Here is a 23,139-nt window from a genome sequence, read left to right on the forward strand (position 1 = left end):
CCTGGAAGATGTCGAGGGCCGCAGCGAGCTGTTGTCAAACAGTGGGCATTCAGGTCTCCTCCTAGGCCATGGCATCATGGGTTTTAGAAAGTTCTGCGGAACATCATGTTTAAAGTGAGGTGAAAAGATGGTGCATCAGAGTTATTGGAATCTTACCCTTCGTCTATCCCTCCAGCTCTGCACATGCCTTTTCCTTCTCAGTGGTCACTCGAGAGAGTTGGTGGCACAGCTTGGTAGCCTCCCTCTCGAGTTGGGGTACTCGGGGGGTCGACCATTGAGCTTCTTTGCTAGCTCTCTGCAGCTATATCGTGTACAGCTACAGGATCTCAGGTCAGTACCTGTCATTCTATTGACTAAATGGCTATCTTGCAGGAAAACACTCACCATGAAAATGGAGGTGAAGACCTTCGATGATCTCCCTACATGTCAAATCCCAAGGCAACCCATGCACTAAGTTCGAGGGAAGAGCTTGGGGAATCGAAAATTCCTCTTCTTGGCTATAGGGTGACTAACGTCGGGTGCTCACTAGACCTGCTCCTGTCACCCACGGAGGAGATCACAACTAGAACATGCGGAGGCCAGAGCTTGGGACTGAAGGTGGTGCGCCGAGCAACCTACAAAAAAATCTAAAACTCCTATGCTCCTATCAACATAGGAAAGGCATCTACGGTGATGATGCATATATGGGCCACTTCCTACCCAGAGAGGACTTTGGTGGGGCTAGGATGGACACCAACCTCTTGAACGTCTTCTTGGGGTTGTCTCCTCCTATCCCCAGTCCCAGTGCAACCATGGTTGCACTGCCCGACATTTCGCGATCTTCAATCGATACCTAAATGCACTCAAAGTTAAACATCGTAGCTGCAAAGGCTTTGGTTAAATTCTTAACTTACCAAAGTCAGCGCTGGAGCACCGAGTGCTCGTGTCACTACCAAGACACCAGGGTCATAGTCAGGGCCGAACCTTCAGTGGTTGGAGCTAGCGCTAGATCTACGGGATGTGGATTTGGAGCTGGGGCCTCGGGGGATGCAAGTGAATAGGCGGCGGTGTTACAGGGTCATTGATTGGTCAGTTGCCATCCTCAAGGAGGTCATCCATATCCATCATCCTGCCACTGACATAGGACGATGCATGCGATGTGGCACCACCGCCATGGCTCCCAGTTAGGCCTCTGCTCCTCATAATTTGGACCTCATCTAGGCCCTCATCCCGAGCGCCCGTGTTCTCAGTTTGGGTCAGGTTGCCCATGCCGGGGGAGCTTCACAAATTCATGACAACCATCACATGGTTTATGAGTACTTGGAAAGAAGATCAAATAAAAACAATGAGAAGGTTCGTGAGACTTACCGACAAGATCCTCTCTTGAGCATCGGCCTCCATCTCTATGATGAGGATCGGGCTGTCCGAGCAGATAGACTTGGGGGCTAAGTCAAATAGGATCTTGGTCCTCTGATCCACCACCATCGGTGAAAGCTTTGTGGGAAACGACAAGCAAAAATGACTTGTAAGAAATAAGCCGACAACTTCCCTAAATGGATACTGAGGATCGATAGGTATATGTCTCACCTTCTCGGGCTGGGTCCATCTCAGCCGGGAACTGCCCAGCACCAGTGATCCTTAACTTCATAGGGTTCAAGCGGCACTTGATGAAATCTCTGGCGACATCATACGCTGTCAACCCCTTCTCGCTCAGATGCCAAATGTCACCAATAAGACTCCGGTGGAGGGCGCTCACCTTCGGCTTTTCCATCCAAGAAGGCCCCGGCGGTAGGGTAAGGCCCTGCTAAGGAAACCCCGGTGGGCTGGGTTGGCAATAGAACCATTTCTTGTGCCAGCGCGACTAGGAGCTCTTGGCGGCGAAATCAATGTACTCCATCGTCTTTCCCTCCCAGAGACAAAGTTTGGTGCCGCCAATGACCTTGCACTGGAACCACTTCAAGGGGTAGAAACACCTGAAGAGGTCGAGGGACAGGCGCATGCCTAGGAAGACCTCGCACAGGTGTGCGAATACGCTAAGCATGTGATGGAGTTGGGGTTGAGGTGGATAGGTTCAATGACATAAAAAAAGAGCACCTCGAGGAGAAAGCTGGATGGGGAAGCGATATCTATAGTAGAAGAAATCGAGAAAAATCACCATCCAGGAGGTGTCCGAACTTGGGATTGTCTGCCTCGCCATCAGCGCGCGGGCGATTAGGGCCTAAGAAGGAATCACCTCATCGTGCTCCACCTTGAACAAGGCCTCCTCCATGATATCAGGCTCCTGCTAGGCTAGGATCACGCTCCCCACCTCACTGCCAGTGGAGCTCTCAACCTTCTCGATCTTCTTTTGGCCCATGGTGCCGGAGGAATTGGAGGAGTTGGACGATGAGGGTTTTTTTAGGGGGGGGGGGGTGGGGGTTGGAAGCAAAGGTGGAAGAGGCGTGAAAAGATGGCAGAAGGTAGACAATGACGGAAGGGTGAGCGTTGAAGTGGCCTCCCCCTCTGCTTTTATACAAGGCGGTGGCAATCAAAAATAGTTCTTAGACTAACGCCATGGAACGACTCGATGACACGATCTCCGGCCTTACCGTCATGTCGCATTTAATGTCCAACACATGCAGGAGCAGTTGGATCAGTAACCCGAGGAACTCGACGCACCACGCCACCATGTGCACGCGTTTTTCTAGCGTAATCATGATCTCATGTCAGGTAAAAGATTCTCACCACTACCTGAAATCTCCGTTGTGACGGTCCAACTTTCGAACTCCTCCCTATCCTTTCTTGGGGACGAGACGATATTTTTGAGCTAATCAGAAATCCTACTCGAATGGAACACCTTCTCCAGGACTCACTTGATAACTTAGAGGCATTCGGAACCCCGATTAGATGACCTGAAGATACCAAGAACCCGGTTAGAAGTATCATCCTAATCGGGAACCTGAGTCTTACTCAATGACGCGGTCGGACAAAATGCTTATATTTGTTGACCAAGTACTTGATCCATGAAAGCGTTTTTTCATGTACGTGTGGGGGGCTTGACGATGACTACTGTATGGCTACCATATTCAGGCATCTCAGGGTTTCCTGTAATTCTAAGGTACATCTCTATCTCCCAGGGGATCCTGTAAACAGGAAAGTTTATCTCTAAGAACAGAAAGAAAAACTATATATAAAGTATGACGCTCTCTATATATACGGAGCCTGGGGACCCTGCAGAGGACAAGCCCCAACAAAGCGACAGAGAACTACAAGTCATTAGAAGCTACTTGACTAGATTAGATTTATCTAGGCTAACTATATACCCCTTGTAATAGTCTTAGATCAATACAAGATAAACTGGATGTAGAGTTGTTATCCTAAAGTAGATCTGAACCTATCTAAAAATCTCTCTATGTGTTTCTTTAATTTATCTATTTAAAGCATCCCTATTTTTCCTACAAATTTGTAGGGTTAATGGTTCACCGATCATCCGCAATTTGTGTAACCACCACAGTGTTCAGCACTCGTGATGTGCTAAGCGTGTGATGATCGGTTAATCTGGTGATATAACCGGCCTGGTTCAGAAAAGCAATTGGTTTGGGCAAAAGCTGGATTGATGTGATACAAGAGTTGATGGTTTTTGTTGGGGTTGTCGTAGACATGGAATAGCTGAGATGGTTTGGTTAGTTCTCTACGCAACACAATGTGTTCCCTTTTTTATTTGTTCAGATAGAGTACCCGTACTCTTTGTTTTACCAATCTTATTGTACTTTAGTTACTCTAAATCAATTCTCCCTTTATATACGTGTAGGGGGCTTGACGATGACTACTGTATGGCTACCATATTCAGGCACCCAGGGTTTCTTATAATTATATATAATTATAAGGTACATCTTTATCTCCCAGGGGATCCTGTAAACAGAGAAGTTTATCTACAAGAATGGAAAAAAAAACTCTATATAACGTATGACGCTCTCTATATATACGGAGCCTGGGGACCCTGCAGAGGACAAGCCCCAACAAAGCGACAGAGGACTACAAGTCATTAGAAGCTACTTGACTAGATTAGATTTATCTAGGCTAACTATATACCCCCTTATAACAGTCTTAGATCAATACAAGATAAACTGGATATAGAGTTGTTATCCTAAAGTAGATCTGAATCTATCTAAAAATCTCTCTATGTATTTCTTTAATTTGTCTATTCGAAGTATCCCTATTTTTTCTATAAATTTATAGGATTAATGGTTCACCGATCGTCCGCAATTTGTGTAACCACCACCGGTGTTCAGCATTCGTGATGTGCCTGCCTATCCAGTGCTACAGTGCTCCACAAAGTACTGTAGCACAGGAAATTACACTCCAGCAGCTACCTCATCCGGTACTACAGTGCCAAACAGTGACACTACAGTGTTGCAGAGAGTGATCTGTATTTTTGGACTACTGTAGCAGCACGTATCACTGTTCACAGAGGCTGACAGCGGGTCAGGTGAGAGAAAAAGAGGAGTAGAATGTAGGAAATGGGGTAGCTGCTGGAGATGAAAAAAATAAAGGATACTGTAATATTGATAGAGGATGTTGTAATAGTTTTTAAGGATGAAGATTTAATGTAGTTGCTGGAGATGATCTAAGCGTGTGATGATCGGATAATCTGGTGATATAACCGGCCTGGTTCAGAAAAGCAATTGGTTTGGGCAAAAGCTGGATTGATGTGATACAAGAGTTGATGGTTTTTGTTGGGGTTGTCGTAGACATGGAATAGCTGAGATGGTTTGGTTAGTTCTCTACGCAACACAATGTGTTCCCTTTTTTATTTGTTCAGATAGAGTACCCGTACTCTTTGTTTTACCAATTTTATTGTACTTTAGTTACTCTAAATCAATTCTCCCTTTTGACTGGGCAAGGAGATGTGTGAACCAGACCCTAGTATGGATGTTGTAAACGTGTTGAAAAGTTGATAAGGTGTGTGCACTACCAATCGTAGCACCTACGATCGGCGGCGCGCTCACCAGCGGCACCTAATCATTACTGGTTCACACACCCTACCCCACGAACCACCGCCTTGATAGCTGCCAATAGCTCGTTTGGTTGAGCAATCTACCACTAGGAAGGAAACAATGTCCACTCGATGTTACTACTTTTTTTTCACTTTGCATATACTACGAACAACTGAAAATGCAGAATCTTATAGTCGATGGAAATTTGAATGCACCCGAGAGCTTCTCTTCACGATTTAGGGTTTGGGGAGCGGTTTCAAAGCTTGGGATGTGCCCTCCCGAGATTAGAGGGATGCTCAGGGCAGTAAGTTGGCCCAACAGTGGTAGTAGATATAGAGGACGAGGCGGTAAGATGGTAGAGACACTGCTAGCTGTGGGTGGCGGACGACGGCTTGTGAGCGGTGGGTGATGGGAGGCAAGGAATCGGTCTAACAACACCAGGTTAGTGCCATGAGAGGTGGTGGTCGCATATTCTGCTACACGGATGCCGTCGTAAAAGAATGGAAGCAAGTGGGGCGGGGAAGCTTGTTTCATCAATGCGACGAATAAGAAAAACAGTGTGTAGTTGGATGGCCATCGGATGTACCATATACATCGACCATAGCAACTCCAATGTAATACAATCAAGTCTTGTTTGTTTATTGCACTAGTATTTTACTATGTACAACCTTTTAAGATAATCGTAAAAATCTCTTCGTAATTTTTACAATGCAAGTAATACATCCGATCACAAATATAAGTCCACTTAGGTTTATTGGTTAGTTCTAAGTCAAACCTTGTTAACATTTACCGTCAATAGAAAAAATCATATAAATTGGAAACAAAAAAATTGATGTTACACTATAATAATATATAACTCTTTCTATTTAAAATAATATATTTTTATAGAAATTATTAGTTAAAGTATTATATTAGAGATTGTGTCTATGACGTAATGGACTTATATTTGAAATCAGATTGAGTAGCTTTCTATAAGCAGTCCACCTCAAACACAAAAATTAGAATAAAATTCTTTGAGTGAACTATCGGAAGAGTGATTAGTACCTACAGACAATCAACTACTAGCAAAGTACTCCAATCAAATGAAATTCTTTCATTGAGGTATTATTTTCCTACTAATCATCATGTACCAGTAACGTACTTGTTCAATTAAAATTTTGGCAGGAACTTTATTAGTTAGTCTAAGCGCTGGATTCATATATGATTTGGAGCAAGTGAAAAGTGTCGATTTTTAAATTAGTTTTTATTGATGTCGTTTTCAACGGCCGTAGAAGCTGGAGACATGATGTATGTATATCCAAACGTCTGCATAATCTAGATGTATAGAAATCAGAGTTGAAAGGAACATGAACGCAAAAGAATCTTTTGATTGAGATGTATCAATGATTGTGATTGAAGTGTACTGAAGGGATTAAAGAGCAAGGGTTAAAAGAAAAATATGCATGATAGTTACAGCAGAACGTCATGTGGTGAGCTAAATTAAACAACAACATTTCGTGAAAAAAATTCAAACTTAGCAACTTAAGAGAAAATATTGGACTTTCACGTAAAGCTTCCGCTTTAAGAATTTGTTACATGAAATTTACAAGTAAACGTCAAGATCAACAGAATTACTTGAAGATTTTTTATGTGGCGAAGTAAAACAAAATTTGAGCAAATATCACAAAACTACACCTATTTGGGTAAACTATCACAAAACTAATTTTTTTGTTTCTATTTCACAAAACTACACTTCTTTTTGAATAAGTTATCATAGAACTATGTTTTTTATATTTCACAAAACTATACTTTCTTTGCAACAAATTTTCTTAAAATCACACTTTTGTTAGGCTGAACAACCTGGATCCACTTGGCATACTCATGGAGAGTGTGAGTATGACATGTGGGCTCATAATCTTTCAAAATGTATTTTTCTAAATATTTGTTGCAAAAGAAGTGTAGTCATGTCACTACTACAAAACAGCACATCAGTGCCTGTTAAAAAATGGTTTCAATGTCGGTTTTTCAACCTGCACTTTTTACTTAGCACTGATAGTCAGTGCCTGGTCTAGAATTGGCACTAAAAGTACTTTTCAGTGCCGGGTCATGCCTCCAACCGTCACTGAAAAATGTTCCCGAGCCAAAAAAAAAAAATAAACGAGCTGGCTTGAAAGAGCAGGCTCGGCTGCTGCTCCTGCCGTCACCATCGCCGCCACTGCCGCCATGCTCAAATCAACTCATCTCAATCCACAGAGTTTCCCCATCAAGAACTAAAGTCTCCAGACATAAATACATTTAATCCCCATCAAGAACTTCCAAAGTCTCCTAAATCTCAATCCACATGGTTTACAGACTATGTATTTTCCAGTAGCTCAGATCTACGAGGAGTCAAGGGGATTGAAAGCTAAATCGCGCTTGGCCGCCGCTCGGCCACCACGCAGAAACCTGCCCTCGCCATCCAGCTCCATGTTGTTCACTTGGAGGAACATCGTCCAAGCGGTGATGAAGTGGTAGCCGTTGTTGCAGTCGAGGTACTTGCACGTGAGGTCGTAGCTCTGGTCGTCGCAGTCGAGCGCCGTGACGAGCATCCCGCTCCACTTGTCATCGACACACTGTGTCTCTAGCTAGGTGAAAGAAGGGAATGCGTGGGCACAGTGCCAGGGACTCGTGCCTCCAGGAGAAGAGTAGGTGGTCCTGGTTGCGGCTCACGTCACTCATCTCAAGCCACTTCTCGATGGCGAACGACAGTGCCGTGGGAGGGAGAAGGAGATAAGGAGGGGAGGAGGCTAGTGGTGGGAGGGAGAAGGAGATGGGGAGGGGAGATCGACGCAGGAGCGAGAGAGAGAACGGGGAGAGAGCCGGATGCGAGTCGTGAAGAGATAAGAATGGAGAGATCCGACGGACGCGAAGAAGAGACCGATAAGCCAAAACCTGGTTGAAATAAATTTTCGGGTCCGGACATGGCATCAGTGCTAGTTAGTATTTAAAACTGGCACTGATACTATCAGTGCTGATTTTTAATACTAACTAGCACTAATGCTACTCATCAATGCCGGTTTTTATTTGAACGAACGCATATATGTTTGGTTTTTGTACGAACCGGTACTGATACTCTATTAGTGTCAATTTTAGCTGAACCAACACTGATGAGCCGACACTTATGACCAGTTCTGTAGTAGTGTGTGAAATAGAAATATAAAGTATAGTTCTATGATACATAACCCGTAAGAAGTGTGGGTTCGTAAAATTAAAACTCACTACACCACGGCACAGAATCTGGGATTCCTAATATGTCGCTAAAAGCCCCATCAGCCACTTATGGTCGGCCTGTAAAAAGTATTCCCGGCCAATATTTCGGTCGTTTAAAGCCCGGTCGGGAAAAGTATTGCCGATTGACCCATTTTTGCTGACCAATAGATTGATGGTGTTATGGAATTTTTCTCGACCGATGGAGTTTTCCCAACCGATGCATTTTCCCCGACCGACTCATGTTTACCGACCGATGGTTGGATGCATATTACTTTATTAGCGACGGACTGTCCAACACCAAGAATTTAAACATTTGAAAAAGATCAATGCATTTTTCCCGACTAACTCATATTTACCGACTGATGGTTGGATGCATATTACTTTATTAGCAACGGACTATCCAACACCAAGAATTCAAACATTTGAAAAAGATCAAACCATTTGCAGACATCATATCGGTCGGTAATTAGTACTTTACATGTACAATGATCAAAATAATATACAATTATAGGTCACCACAAGAATCTCACATACATTTTCAGCAGAACATCATGGTTCATAGTACAACATACAACTTGAGAGTCCACAAACCATGCATTCACTAATCCAATGTATATACATCTATCACCTCAACACAATCACATATATTTTCAACCAAAAGCTCACAGCTCACATTCAACAGTTCAGATTCAGCTAGAAATAGACTAGAGTGATCCAACATACATACTTGCATGCTCAAAAGACAAAAAGATACATTTTCAACCAAAAGTTCCCATTTTACATTGAGACCTCATAGTCCAAAAGCCAAGAACCATGCGTTCAGTAGTTTGCCGTGTGGAGCTCAAAAGTGGTAGCTAGCACAAGTTGTCATGCATGTGGAGATCAAAAGTGCTAGTTAGCAACGTCCAGCACTGCCTAAAAAATGTACGATGGAATCAGTTGCAATGTGCATAAATGACAATACACATGCTAAAATTGTTCTCATCTCAAAAAAAAATTGTTGCCTCATAATTGAATCAGTTGCACATGCTGAAAATCCATGTATGAGGTAGCCGTATTTCACATAATTAATATTTGTTTCCATGGATATGGTTGACAGGCAGGACTTGCTTACTTGTCACTCAACAACAACCTAAATCCATGATGTGAAACCACGAACAAACAGAAGGATAGATGAACTGAAAGCTGGAAATGCATCTACATCTGCATGATTTTTTTATAATTAGTTGGAGCATTGTTGTAGCATCAACCATATCAAGCAGTGGTTTTGGTTTGGTGGCATGTCACTTGACTAAAGCTAGCAGACCATCAAGTGGCCGAAAGAGCTCATCACTGCTAGCTGCTAGAAAAGGAATTTCCTATCAGTCACTGCACGGCAGATGCAACAGTGCTGGCAAGGACCAACCAACCAACCGATAGTGTATCAGACAATTACCACATGCCTAAAAAAGTGAAATCATGGGTTTGTACCACATGGTAGACCAATTAGCAAAAAAAGTCAGAAAAAATTCAGCAGATATACTCTGGTTACCTATTGCTCATGAACGATGGTGACGTCCACCGCTCGTCTTCTACTGAAGATCTATACATGGCTAAGCATATAGCGTTTAACTTAGATTTGATGCCTATCGACCATCTCTAGTTACAAAGAATAGGTATCAACAATATATCAAGGGTATCATGCAATAATTAGAGTATACCTATTCACATTCCAGGTGTAGAAACTTACAAGTAATTAAGCACCCAAATCATATAATGGTTACAACACAATCAATATGAACATGACAAACCATGCAGTGCTCAGGTGTTGTATGCATCCATGCACTTGTTGTATTGGAAAAAAAGCTGCAAACAATGTTCCCACTATGGCTATCTAATAATGCAATCACAGTTAAGAGTTATAGTCATCATAGATTCTATGTCATGCATCATGAACCAATAAACAGATAAAAAGAGACAATTGGCAGCAAAACATAGCATTGAAATATCTGAAAATTCGATATGAACCGGGATCACTAGGTGAAAAAAATTCTCATAAGGCACTCACCAGGTGTAATTGTTTTTGCAGTACCGCGGTATGGGTTTAATGCCTTCCTGGTCATCTTCATCTATCAAAAATTTTTAGACGGTTTCAACTCATGGTTACCAATTACAAATCAAAGTAGAAATAAGATGAATTGTAGTATATTACTTTCTTGTATGGCCACGCAATCGACATCGATAGAGCATCAGCCATCATCTCCATATCAGCATATGGACGAGGTAGCATTGCATCCCTTTTCAGCACAACATTCACAACTACTTCACAAAACTAGCGTCCAAGGGGTTGACCTCCCAGCACAGTGTTTGGATTAGTTGAGATAACAATTGCTTTGGCCACAGGGAGATCAGATCGCAAAATAGCATATAGTATCACATCCTTTCCAACCTAATGCAAATGATACATTTAGGATAGTCTAATCAATGCATATATGAACATGGAAATCAAAATAGGAAAGTATATAGGAAAGATGAGAAGATTACAAGGTTTTCATTGTCACTGCAATGGGAATCATGATTCTTTGTGGTGGATGTAATGTTCCTCGCTGGTGCATGTTGGACAAACAAGCTCTCATCCTCAGTGTCTGTAGAAGCATACCCCTCCTCATCATGATCGTGATGATGTCCCTCATCTTCAAATTCTCCATTGTTTGTGTTCTACATCAAATATTTGACATGTAAGAGATTAGTAAATAATCAGCTACTCCTGTGTATTTAAAGAAAAGGTTAGTGAAGTACTATACCACATGCTCTCGTGAATTAGAACCATGATGCGATGTGTTCTCCATCCTTTGCTCCATATGGTCCATTCATGCCATTACTTGGCTCATTTGCAATTCTAGAGCTGCTGCTCTCTGTTTAGCTTTTTGATGTGCTAGAATTTCCATTTGGAGCCTTGTTGGCTTGTAACACTTGACCCCCGGCATGCCCACATTTTGTGGAGTTGGTCCTAGAACCAAACAATGGACACGTCCTCTTGGCTCCTCTCTACAAGCATTTGCAAATAGGTCACCGTTCTGAATTGTTTTATCCTTCAATTCTGGGCGGGCTACAACAACTTCTTGTATTTTGTTCTAAGGGATGGAATATCAATATTTACATATCAGCAAGTATTATTGCACAATACAAATGTTGGGTACCAAAAACTTACAATTATTGGTGCTGCCTGGCTTGAAGGAACACCATTTTTGTGTGTATGTGTTTTGATAAAGACCTCATCTCTTCGAGGAGGGCGCCCTAGTGTAGCATCCTAAAAGTATAAAAATTGTTACTAATGAATCAGGCTTACAATAATGTACTGAAGTAGTGTTGATATTCCTCCATACCAATTAATGTCCAGAACGAGCATAGCTCTTGCTGCCCGACGTATGTGTCAGCTTCAACTTTGCATGATTGGCTTTAGCAATTACTGTGTGAGCCTATGATATGAGTGAGAAAAAAAATTATCCTATGAGCAATTGTCCAACAGCTAGTTGTTGCCTCTCAACAAGTAATACAAGAAATCAAATTGCAATTATATTGTATATTAGTTGGAAAATCAGTTGTTCCTTACTTCATGTTCTGGAGACCTCCAATAGTCAACAAGATATTTCTAATCATCATCGTTGACTCTTGTACCATGCCTGCTTAGTAATTCTTCGTCAGTTAATGTAGGATCAAAATACAACTCCTTAAGGTTGACTTGTACTCCTTCCATTTTCTTCCTGCTATAGCAATAACCCAATTGAAGGTGGAATCATCCAGATCATAAAATGTCTTATTTGTCAAGAAAAAGGAGCAAATTAGTCCATAGTTTGTGCAAATTCAAAACAGGAGAAGAAAAATAAATAAGGCACAAAAATACCTGCAAGTCAGTCCATAGTTCATACTTCTTTTCTGGATCAACAAGCCTCCAATCATCGCATCCAAGTGGTAGCTTCTTTCTCACCTGACACCCAACGACACTAGCAAACTACTTAGAATTCTCTCAAACATGCTGACCATAGTCATTGAGTTCAACTTTGAGTTTAGGCATATCAGGAGTCCTTGAAAATATGTTCTCCTTTCTAGTGATACCCCTTCCATTCCTCTTGTCTTGTATTCCATTCAGATTTGGAGCAGTTAATTCTACATATGAAACATGACATGACAAACGTGAAACATCACCATAAATCATTTATGCTATAGACACATCTTATGAAAGGATTTAAAATACCTTCATTGGCACCTTCTTCAAAGCCCTGTTCCTCTTGACTGTTTCTCTGTGGCCTTGGCTGCAAATTGGGACGCTCACGTGCAACGTCACTTGACCATTGATTTTTCTACAAGAAAGTTACATGTCACTGTCAAATAGATGATAATAGAGCTAGAAAAAATAAAATACTACAGTAAAGAGTAAAGAGGAAATCTACATTTAAAGAATATTCCTTCCAGATTACTTAACTACACAGTAAAGAGTAAATCTACATGTGGTAAGCATTGGTCAAGCAAAGTTCAGATTGTGCTGCATCTGAAGATTTTGAACAATAGACTCAGTTGTCAGCAGTTTGTTTTCTCATCATACAGTCCTACACAATAATTACCTAGCAGTGGGAAAGATGGTGATGGTAGCAGATTTTTATTTTGCTAGAACGGAGCCGCTCAAACAGTACATCAAGGACTTACTAAAACAATAAGTTTCTTTCCTCTGTGTACAATGCTTAACCAAGACATCATTATTTGAGAATTTTTAAAATGACAGAAAAAGCTAGATACATTTGTAATAATAAAGTTTTGCACTTTAATGGAGTATATCTGGAATGGTTCAAACTTCCCTATAAACTTAGTTTTTATTGCTTTTACTGTATTCAGGTGTTGCTGGATATATGCAGTTCATTCCTCATGCAAGAGTTCTAGTTCATTAGTACGTGAGCAATCGCTTTGGCATTTCCTGTGATATACCAATTGACAACTATGATGGCCGCATTAAATCAAAAAATCTTCTATGAAATGGCCTCTAATTTTAGTAAAATAAATGATTATTTCAACTACTACAGAAACATATAAGACCAGCACCAAGAATATGCAAGAATTTCATATCTAACCTTTGCTTTTTTGTTTGGTTGACGCTGCTGCACCAAAGTGTTCATACTTGGTATATCAAGAGCTTCCAACCTTCTTTTGTTGGCAGCGATGTTTGCAAGCCTCTGCTGGTCATACTCGGCGAGCAGGCTATCATTACCGTTTGTTGCTGCGATTGGTATTTTTCCTCCTAAAAAGTGACATAAGGTTTAGTAACTTCTTGAAAAAGTGATAATATAAATAGATGGGCAAGAGTCTAGTAATCAGCTGTAAAGATATAGCAGGAACACTATGGAAACAAAACTTACTTTCTAGGTTTTTTTGCATCAACAATTATACCATCTATGTCTGTCCTAAAACAAGGGACAGCATCGGCAACAACATTTGCAGTCACATTGGAATGGAGATCATGCAATTCAACAAAATGATTATTATTTAGGTTCTCATTCTCAACAATATCATCCATGTCATACATATCTCTTGGTTGTGATTGAACAACTGCAGACCACTCAGGTTCAATTGGATCTGGAACATAGTAGACTTGAGCTGCCTGTGATGCTAAAATAAAAGGCTAATCTAATATCTGCTCACCGGTGTTGAATAAATGCTTGAAATTGACTGTGGTTACACCAAATTGATTAGTTTAGACCCATTTATCTTATACACGGTTGTCAACCCAATCACACTTTTAAAGCACCACATATCCTTTGTGGTGATAGTCCAGTTCAATAATTTCCTTTATAATACCATAATGTCTTTTTTCCTGTTATGAAACTATCTTTATTGCTCCTTTCAAAGCATGTTGTCTCTGCAAGTAGAGCTACTCCACTACTTTATACAGGTCTGGTCTCGTCATTGGACTGTGTATGGAAATTGAACCCATTTATTGTGTAACTTTTATACTTGCGTGCAATTAGCTTTGGCCCTTTAGCTAAAATTTTTATCTCTTCTTGAGCTTCCTTGTAGCCTTCTTCTACATGCAACCTAAACCACTCATGAAAGGATTCATGATGCATGCGACTGATATCTCGTTTATTTTGAATACCAATTGAGGAAAGATATTGAGAATGCTAGCTGCAAATGTCAATTGACCACATTAGAAAAAAATGGTTAAAAAGCATAATCAAGTTACTAAATGACATAGTTAGCTTACTTCAAGTAAGGTCCTATATTGTCGTAGTTGAACAAGACATATCTATGAGCTTGAAGCCATGTTTTGTGGTCTAAATTCATAATGCACTTTCCTGCCAAACCTCAACCAATGCTGTTGAAAAAGGTGTACTACCAATTTTTCTTTGTAGCCCTTCATAGTTTCTAACACACTAGTTAAGACGAGTCTGAACTTGTAAATACTATGAACAAAGAGTGAGACTCTCATCAAATATGGAACCCTCCATAATTGACCCCTCCGGATGGCTTTTCGTACGAACATAGCCCTTACATCTCATAAAAAACCTATACATATATAAAGTAGTCACACTTATAAATTTATTTATAACAGTAGGTAGTTTTTTTTTTTGAAGCTGCAATATGCCTAAGAAAATCACCTTTCAATAGCCCACATGCTTCGGAAATGGACAAGACCAGCCATTCTTGCTTGGGCAGGAAGATGAACCATCAAGTGTACCATAGTATCAAAAAATGATGAGAGAAATATAATCTCAAGAAGGCTCAATGTTTCAACAATTTCAGCCTCTAGCTTTTGCATATCACTTATTCGAATAACAGGCAGATACATTTTCTTCAAAAAATAGCTTACACGAATCAATGCCGCATAGACTTTTTCAGGCAATAATCTTCTCAGGGCAAGTGGAAGTAGGTGCTGTAGAAGAATGTGGCTGTCATGACTCTTCAGCCCGATTATCTTTCTCTCCTTAACATGAATATTGTGTCGTATATCAGATGCATAACCATCAGGAAACTTTACTCCTTTTAGTATTTCACAAAATAATCTCTTCTGAGCAAGACCCAATGAGTATGGTGCTGGAGGTAAATAAAACTTGTCTTCTTATTCAACAGGATGAAGATCCCTTCTAATACCTAGAGCTTGAAGGTCTAAGTGAGAATTCAAATTATCCTTGGATTTCCCGTTAATGCCCATTAGTGTATTAACTATGTTATCACACACATTTTTCACTATATGCATGACATTATAATTGTGTCGCAACATCAAGTCCTTCCAATATGGAAGCTTGAACCAAATAGACCTCCTTTTAAACATAACCAACGACTCCCATTCATTGCGCCTCTGCATTTTTGTTGGTTTCTGAGATGGGTCATTCCCAAAAACTGTATGCAAATTTCTGTCCACTCTAAAATTTCCTCTCCGGAAAGTGGAGTAGGTGCAGGCCTAAGCTTGGTAGTACCACCAAATGCATTAGCATCAAACCGAAATGGATGGTTTGTAGGTAAGAATCTACGATGTCCCATATAACAAGTCTTGCAACCATTACTAAGTTGAATGGAGTCTGTATTTGAGTGACAATTAGGGAAAGCTGCTTCACCAGAGGTGACAGACCCTGACACATAGCCTAGACTTGGGAAATCGGTGATGGTCCATAATATTGCTGCACGCAATTGATAGTATTCACCCTTCGAAGCATCATAAGTTCTGACCCCATTAACAAACATATCTAACATATCTAACATATCATCAACAAGTGGTTTAAAATAGACATCCATATCACTGCCAGGAGCACGTCGACGAGGAATTACCAAAGAGAGGATGAAATTTGGTTGCTTCATACACATAAAAGGTGGAAAGTTATAAGGGATCAAAATGCCAGACCAAAAACTATAGCTAACATTCATAGATCTAAATGGATTAAAACCATCTGTGGCAAAAGCAAGTCGAATATTGCGGCTGCAACAAACTTCGGATATTTATGGTCAAAATCTTTCCATAAAGGAGAATCTGCAGGATGCCTAAGCAAACCATTTTTTTTCCGCCCTTCATCATGCCGTCTTGTAAGACTTGCAGTTTTAGAGCATACGAACAACCTTTGGAGCCTTTTCTTTATTGGAAAATAGCGAAGAACTTCTTTTCCCATCTAGAGACTTCTTTTCTGATTTCCATCGTGAAGTCTTACATGTTGGACATGAATTAGAATCACCGTGCTCCTTCCAAAAGAGAATGCAATCATTTTCACATGCATGAATACTAACATACCCAAGTCTTATGGATTTCACAAATTTCTTTGCTTCACGGAAGGTTTTAGGTGGTGCAGAACCTTGAGGGAATGCATCATTAAGTAGATCTAGAAGCAGGTCAAAACTTCTATTAGTCCATCCTCCAAGGAGTTCGATATGAAGTAATCTAACTAGGAAACACAGCTTGGAGTATTTATGGCAACCAGGGTACAACTCTTGACTATTATCCTCTACAAACTTTTGAATGACCATTAGTTCCTTACTAGGCTGCTGAAATGACTCATTGTCTTCCAAGTTCCTCTATCATCTAGACCACATGCTAAGTCTCAAAAGAAATAAAAAATGTCATCTTCTTCATTAGGGTCCTCCCTAAACTCTGCACCATCAAAGTTACCATGGTGGACAGAAGAGGAGCTTGCTTCTCCATGTAAGTTCCATATTTTATACCTGTTGGCGATGATCTCCCACCCCCCCCCTCTTCGGAGGGTACCTCGAAGTCTACTAGAAAGATTGCATGTTTGCCACTGCAGCTTTGTTTCAGGGACTTCATACGTAGGAGGCGAAGATCACGAAGCGCCATCGGTCGAAGGGTGTGGGCGCGCCTGCATCCTCGGTCTCTCATGCCGGCGAAGACAAGGGCGACCTTCGACCGAAGGGTGAAGTCTGTACCTACGATCCTGAGTGATCGCGGCGGGCAAAGATACAAGCCGACCTTCGCTCGGGGGCCGAAGGCCATCTGACGGGCATCCGAGTGGAGAAGGCTTCGGTATATTTTTTGAGGCAGAGATCACTGCGGAACAGTGGGCCTGTTTTTGGCCGTTCAGGGTAGGGTTATAATTATGTAATTATGCTCACTTGTACCATAATGCCCCCGGATATTCCGAGAATGTAGTAGGTAAAGGGGTAGGATTTGTAAACCGCACCTATGGTGGCCGAGTACGGGCTATAAATAGGACCACACTGTACCCGGAAGAGACATCGGAAAACTGTTCCACCTCTGACATGTGTCACTCCGAGGACCCTTCGATATCCCATAACCGAAGGTCCACCTTGTCTGGGATTTTGGTCCCAACAGTTGGTCCCATCCACGAGGATCGAACACTTCGACGCCATGCCACCCAAGAAGAAATCGAAGCCAGTCGTAACAGTGTAAGAATTGCCGAAACCTTCAGCTGCAGCCGGGCCTTTGGCCGAAAGACCCCCTTCGGCCATGCCAGGATCAAGTAATGCTTTGGCCGGTGGAGCTTCAGGCAAACGAGAGCAATGTTGCGGAGTTGAAGTAGCGCCACAAGGACCCAGTGATGGCCTCCACAGCGAAGCAGTCCGGGTTAATGCGGAGCTGATGTGGGTCGTGGAACCAATTGATCGCACACACTTCGAGCCTTCGGCAAAAGAAGGCGAAAGGGTGCGAAACGAAGAATGGGAAGACCTTGATGACTTCACAGAGTATGAAAACGAGGATGAAACAAATGAAGAAAGAATAGCCTGGCAAGAAGCCGAAGAGTTGGAAAGGCAGATAGCGTAGAAGAAGCGCATGTTAGATGGCATGGCAGCAAGTCGAAAAGCTGTAGAATATCGCAGGTGGCCAGATGAAGCTAGGAAAACATTGGAAAAAATCCAAGAGGAAATCGATATGCTGCACCAAGCGGAAGGCATGTCTCGCCAGGTGACGCCGTCGGGAGACATGGCACGGACTTCGTAGGACCTTCGATGGAGGTCTTCCACGGGATATCCAGAGTCCCCGCTGGCCATGAATCTGCAAAACCAGCCGTGGCCGCCAGGGTTCAAGATGCCCAGAGTGGTTATGTTTGACAGAGAGTCAAACCCAAGGGAATTTGTAATGAGATTCGAAGCGGCTGTGGAGTCTGCCGGAGGGGATGGTACAACACTAGCGAAAGCCTTTGTATTGGCCATCAAAGGGATAGCAAGATCCTGGTACTCCGTGTTGCCCCCGGGATCCATATACTCATGGGAGCAATTGCGTAGTGCACTGTACAGCAATTTCCAGGGAAATCGAGCAGATAAAATTACTGCTACCGACCTCTTCGCACTGAAGCAGCAACCAACAGAAACCTTACAGAGCTACATGTGCCGCTTCGTGCACATATGTTGTCAAGTGAAGGGGCTGAGCATAGATACAATCATCGATGCGGCGATACAGGGCATCAGAGGAGGGATATTAGCAGGAAAGCTCACGAGAAAAAGACCTGGAAGTGTACAAGAGCTGCTTAACAAGATGGAAGAAGACTCAAGATCTGGGCTCGATCATCTCTGAAGGAAAAACAAAATGGCAGCCTCCAAAGTAAAACCACATGCATCAGCCAGAGGGGCAGGCAGTAGCAATCCTAGAGACAGATTGCACCATCCAAGAAAGCCCAAAGTTTCTGACTATTTAAGACAAAAAGATGTTAATCAGATTAACTCTAGCCCGTTCGAAGTCGCTCAAGGGGCAAGCGAAGCTCAAAGTGCGGCCAATCGAGGAGGCCGAGACGGTAGGGGAACAGGCCGCGGAGGCCGAGGAGGACGGGTTCCGCAGGACCCAACAACATTTTACTGCGAGTAGCATGGCGAAGGAGCCGGCCACAGGACCAAGTAGTGCCCGCAGGTTGTGGCTATGAAAGAGAGCTTGGCGAAGCAGTCTCTTGACCACGCAAGGACCGTACACCATGCAGCAAGTTTCGGGAGAAGCGAAGCGTTGCAAAACCACAATCAGAACATAGTGTTTGCAAACCAGTGGCGACAGATTCCTGCACCACAGTATACACCTGCAGCCTCGGCTCAGTTGGATCAAACGAGGCAAATGAATCTCCAGGGGAAGCTACCTTCTCCACCACCAAGGCATGTGATCAAAGCACCACCAGAGAGTAGCAAGTCTGTGAACACGGTAAATCATGGATACAACGTGGTGTTGGCCATCTCAGTGGGATCTAACCAGCAGACAGAATCTAAGAGACAACGGAAAGAATATGTGCGAAGGGTCAACCACGTCGTAGTGGGACCAACGTACATTCATTCAAGGTGGTCAAACATTCCCATTACATTCTCGCAAGAGGACATGAGGTTCTTAGACTACCCACACAGAGACGTTATCACAGCAAACATCTCGGGAAATGAAGTGCACAGGATCTAAATAGATAGAGGAAGCTCAGCAGATACCATCTTCGCTGATGCTTTCGACAAAATGGGACTACGTCGAAGCGACTTGAAGCAAGTTGGATCACCATTGCTAGGCTTCGGTGAAAATACAATCAACGCTCTGGGAAAGATAACAATCCCAATGTCGTTTGGCGAAGAGACAAATTTCCGCACGGAAGATATTACCTTAGATGTGGTCGACATTGATTACCCATACAATGCAATATTTGGTAGGGGAGTCCTGAATACATTTGGAGCAATACCGCACCACGCGTACTTGTGCATGAAGATGCCTGGTCCTGAAGGCGTCATAACGGTATTGGGAGACCAGCGAGTGGCCAGACGAATCGAAGTGGGAATAACTCCAGGAAGACGAAATGTCCACATGGTGATAGAACCTTCAACAAATCGGGAGGAAAGTTACAACCAGTCGAAGATAACCAAGGCAGCGAAGGCTGCACCAGAAGGAGCAACCAGAATAGTGTAGTTACATCAAGAAAAATAAGATAAAAAAGTCACCATAGGAGCGGACGCCCTGGCGGAGGACCAACAACAACTTCTAATGCTCCTCTGCAGTAATGTGGCGATGTCTTTGCTTGGTCCCCTAAGGACCTGGAAGGAGTAAGTAGGGAAATCATCCAGCACAGCTTAAATGTGGATCCCAAAGCGAAGCCAAGGAAGCAAAAGCTTAGGAAAGCTTCAAGTGAAAGAGAAGAAGCAGCGAAAGCTGAAGTGAAAAAGCTGCTCGATGCCGGAGTCATACGTGAAGTAATGCACTCAGAGTGGCTAGCTAACCTAGTGTTAGTGAAGAAAAGCAACAGAAAATGAAGAATGTGCATCGACTTCACAGACTTGAACAAGGCTTGTCCCAAGGATGACTTCCCATTGCCTAGAATTGATCAGCTGGTAGACTCCGCGGCTGGTGCGAAATGTTAAGCTTCCTAGATGCATACGCAGGGTACTACCAGATATGAATGGCGAAGGAAGATGAGGACAAGACAAATTTTAGAACCTTCTTCGGCATATACTGCTTTGTGAGGATGCCCTTCGACCTCCGAAATGCTGGCGCAACCTTCACCAGGTTGGTGCAGACAGTACTAAGTTCACAGCTAGGGCGAAATGACTTAGCCTATGTTGATGACATACTGGTCAAGAGTACCAAAAGGAGCCAACATCTCAAAGACCTGCGTGAAACCTTCAGAAGCTTGCGAAGAGCAGGGCTAAGGTTGAACCCAGACAAATGCATCTTCGGAGTACAATCCGGAAGGCTACTAGGGTTCTTGGTGTCAAAGAGAGGCATCGAAGTGGAACTCCAAAAGATACAGGCGATAATAGATATGAAACCCCCACAAAACAGAAAGCAAGCTCAATGCTTGTGGGAGATTGGCGGCATTAAACATGTTCATTGCAAAATCTGCAGAGCGAAGTCTATCGTTCTTCAAAGTATTAAAAAGCTCCGACCCATTCAGATGGGATGTGGAGCAGCAAGTAGCCTTTGATGAATTGAAAAGCTACCTGACGAAGCTTACATCACTGTCCAGCCCTGATCCTGGCACAGATTTGTTATTATACATAGCGGCATCCCCTTCGGCAGTCAGCGCTGTACTTGTACAGGAAAGACCCGAAGACAACAAATTGCGCCAGTTCCCAATATATTATGTATCAGAAGCTCTGGCAGGCCCAAAGAAGACGTACACAGAACTGGAAAAAGTAGCATATGCACTAGTGATGGCATCCCGCAAGCTTCGCCATCACTTCATGTCTCACAAGATTACAGTACCAACTTCCTTGCCCCTTCGTTGTAGTTGAGGTTGAATACTTCTCCAAATGGGTGGAGGCCATACCACTCATAAGCATAACATCAAGAAACATACAGAAATTCCTGTGGCAGAGTATCGTATATCGCTTCAGAGTCCCGAGCGAAGTAACAGTAGATAATGGCACTCAATTTGATAGTGCCGGTTTCAGGGATTTTTGCAATGGTCTGGGGATCAAAGTAATTTTTGGAGCCGTATACCACCCACACTCTAATGGGGCAGTCGACAGAGCGAACGACATCATCTTCACTGGTGTCACGAAGCGTCTTCAGGGGCTGCCAAAAGGGAAATGGGTCGAAGAATTGCCTAAAGTATTATGGTCATTAAGAACAACGGTTGCAAGACCAACCGGATTCACGCCATTTCGCCTCCTTTTCAGAGAAGAGGCAATGACCCCAGAGGAATGCAAAACTAAATCATTTAGGGTCGGAAACGAACCAGAGCAAGGCGAAGATTCATTGTCAAAGGATGCCCTTGAGGAAGTGAGATTGCAAGCCACTGAAAAACTGGCCAGGTATCAACAGGAGACAAAAAAATGGAGAGATAGGAATATATCCAAAAAAAATTTCGTCCCCGAAGATTTGGTGTTGTGAAGATTCGGTACTGCAACATTAGTGGGAAAACTACAGAGTAAATGGGATGGTCCTTTCTTAGTCAAAAGGTCGTTAAGACCCGACTCATATCATCTGGCTAATATGGAAGGTGAGGAGCTTCCACACACTTGGAATGCATATAATCTCCGCAAGTTCTATGCCTGACAGTGACGGCGGCCAAGACCAAGGCTCTTGTCTAATTTTTCTTTATGCAATAATCTTTTCATGTAATCAAATTGTAAGGGAACTGCACTCTTTCCTCACAGGGGGACCCCTTCGTTAGGGGGTGAGGTTTTTAACGAGTCAAGAACCCATGTAAACATATTGATATAGTAGTACCCCATAAAATACTGCTTGTTTCGAGTACTAGTAACTCATCATCGAAGTGCGCCACCCTAAAGGTGGGACGGCGCACCAATCGATGACTTGAGGGCTGCACATAGACAGCGCGAAATGAGGTGCGAAGAGTCAATGAAAAAAGACATACACTTTTGACCTTAGGAAAAACAAACCTTCGGAAGAGAAGCTGAAGTGTCATCCAACCTAAGAAAAGGCGATGCACTTCGAGCAAAAGTTGGAGGCTAAGAGTGCCTGCCCTCGCACCGAAGGAAAAACAAACCTTCGGAAGAGAAGCCAAAGTATCGTCCGACCTAAGAAAAGGCGACACACTTCGAGCAAAAGTCAGGGGCTAAGAGTGCCTGCCCCCGCACCGAAGGAAAAACAAACCTTTAGAACAGAAGCCGAAGTGTCGTCCGACCTAAGAAAAGGCGACGCACTTCGAGTAAAAGTCGGGGGCTAAGAGTGCCTGCCCCCTCACCAAAGGAAAAACAAACCTTCGGAAGAGAAGCCTAAGTGTCGTCCGACCTAAGAAAAGGCGACGCACTTTGAGCAAAAGTCGGGGGCTAAGAGTGCCTGCCCCCGCATCAAAGGAAACAAACCTTTGAAAGAGAAGTCGAAGTGTCATCCAACCTAAGAAAAGGCGACGCAATTCGAGTAAAAGTCGGGGGCTAAGAGTGCGTGCCCCTGCACCAAAGGAAAAATGACTAACTCAAAAGCGTCCGATCAACAACATAAATTTCTATCAGCCGAAGTAACCTGCGACCAAAAATGGGGGGGGGGGGGGGACGGCGTTTGAGAAACTATTCCTGTGCAATCGCAGGTACCTGCGGCAAAAAATCGGGG

Source organism: Phragmites australis, chromosome 23 (assembly GCF_958298935.1).
Source record: "Phragmites australis chromosome 23, lpPhrAust1.1, whole genome shotgun sequence".
NCBI lineage: Eukaryota > Viridiplantae > Streptophyta > Magnoliopsida > Poales > Poaceae > Phragmites > Phragmites australis.